Source organism: Spea bombifrons, chromosome 2, assembly GCF_027358695.1.
Source record: "Spea bombifrons isolate aSpeBom1 chromosome 2, aSpeBom1.2.pri, whole genome shotgun sequence".
In the NCBI taxonomy this organism is placed as follows: Eukaryota; Metazoa; Chordata; class Amphibia; order Anura; family Pelobatidae; genus Spea; species Spea bombifrons.
In genome coordinates this window covers 33,310,649-33,312,984 of record NC_071088.1, presented here as the reverse complement: position 1 = coordinate 33,312,984, position 2,336 = coordinate 33,310,649, and the positions used below count along the sequence as shown (strand labels likewise).

The following is a 2,336-nucleotide window of genomic DNA, read 5'->3' as shown; positions in this document are numbered from 1 at the left end:
CTCTTGGGTGTGCTCCGTGAATCTTGTGAAAGACGCAGCGAAGCTCAGGTCCGTCGATAAACTGTCGCTCGGCAATCCCCCATGGAATATGCCAGAGCTTTTCCTCCCCACCCCGGCCAAAAGGCTTGCAGGAGGGTCGGATCTTCATGGTTCCCTCCGAAAAGGAGAACCACTATAGGGAAAAAGGTGGGTAGCCAAAAGATTTCTCCCACCTCTCCCAACAGACGACTGGAAACCAGTCCTCACTGCGATGCAGTGGTCCAAAACGTCAAAACTGAAAAACGTGTCCAAAGGAAAAACATATGCAGACCGTGATCAAAAAAATCCGTGATCCATCCTAATTAATAGGCACAAGTGCACCAACGGAAAGTGCAATTAGTGAATAATAAATAAGTGTCCAGCCATTTTCCGTGAGGCCGGAAAAAAAAAAACATTTCACACACATGCCCGTATGAGTCTTGGAGTGAAGAGTGCTTCATCTGTAGCATTTGGCCTTCAGTGCTCCTCGTGCTCACACATTTCACAACAGTAGTGCAGGGTTGTGAATGTGACGCCAGAATTCCTCTGGGGCTCAAGTGGACACCTCGGGCTCCATGCTACCTCGGCCTCAAGGCCAGAGGATCAAGCTTTTCCCCCCTTCCCATAGGGTACTACACTTGATCTTAGCCAAAAGGCCGAGAAGCGATCCCACAATCTACCACTGTAAAGCCCTACCCAATAGCCCCAATCCTATTACAGCAGTGTCCCTCTATGGCCATATGAAGAATAGGTAACACCCTAATTTAGAAAAATAATTGGTTGAAAATGGCAAAACTTAAAATGGTTACTAGTAGTAATACAAAAAAAGTCAAGACATATGTGAAATAAGTATTGTTATATCTATGTCTAACTTTACAGCTATGTAGTTTATTTGCAAGATATGAATCATTCATACAAAAAAGAATGAGGTGCTAGATAATAAATACTTAGTTTTGTTCCATATTTTGGTTACATATATTTCTTCTATTAAAAGCGTTTGCTATGGGGATTCATAGTGTGCTTTTTAGTATTTGTATTTTTAACCCTTTGAGTGTTTTATGGTTATGTAGCCCTGATTATACACTCGGTGCATTTCATTCATTTATTTTTAGCTTTATGAATTAAAAGTTATATTTTATATCTGGGCTTTGCTCTTTGAATCCTTTCTTTCCTCTTTGGCTTATGAATTAGTCCTGGTTCAAAAGAGGTACTGTAGCACATAGCTACTAGGAAATTGATCTAAAATGATAACATCTGCAGTATCTTGTATTTAAACTGATGGTCAGTGTCTGGATTTGGATTAAAAAGCATGAATTGGACAATAATTCTAGAATCCAGAATGTCCAATTGATCCAATTGCTTTATGTATATCTCACAACTACTTATAGAACTGCAGATTAATTTTAAGTATATTAATTGATTAAAATAAGTTTATTTTGGGTTATATATTTGTGGAACATATTTGGCCCCCCTTTTTGGAATAATTGGTTTGTAGTACTGATTCATTCATTAGTTTCCACATTATGATGATGGTATATTTTCAATTAACGTAGTGTATATTTTTGTTTTATTGCAATTATGTTATTATTAGTGTTCACAAAAATATTTTTTCCTCGCTACAGTTGTCCTTTGAATGTTACTGTTAAGTGTAGAATTATTTTCAAGAAATAATCTAATTCAAATTTTCCAACAAAAAAATTTCTATTCAAGGAGGAGTATGAAGCAATCACTTTGTCTATAAATTAATAAAAATCTTCAGAGAGCCTAATTACACTGATTGTCTACAGTTGGGTCTCTAGTGCTTTATTGTGTATATCAAAAACATCTGTCATTGTCACTCCTGCCAAAACTATGTTGGGATGTGCCAGATCTGTGGCTTCTCTAGACAAAAACAGAAGTTTTAATAACTAAGCATTGTCCTAATTTTATGGTTTGGATAGAGGCGCCTCGAAACCCAACTAATATCATCCCATTTTCAATGAGACATTTTTGGGAAGCCACTCCATAATGAAGATCACTTTTCATTCATTTATTCATTTTCAGACAGTTCTGTCTGTATCAGACACAATTTGTACTATAGTTATATATTACAATTCATTGGATCTCTGAGTTAAAAGTTCATTAGGCCATTTAATTATAGATTTTGTTCTTTTTAGAGTAAGTTAACCAGATTGTTAAAACAATTCTTTTTATTTCTTTCTAGCAATTTACCGACAAACGAGCAGAAAAACTATCCTATATTTTGTAGGATAAAAAACTATGAGAAATTATTTAATTATATTGAATATTACTTAATTTAACGGTGTTGATTATGGTTA

General features: G+C 35.8%; 1 pseudogene; it reads right to left on the bottom strand.

Annotated features, from left to right (window-relative positions):
- Positions 1-506: 506 nt before the first annotated feature.
- LOC128481132 (uncharacterized) lies at positions 507-686 on the bottom strand (annotated as a pseudogene).
- Positions 687-2,336: the final 1,650 nt, after the last annotated feature.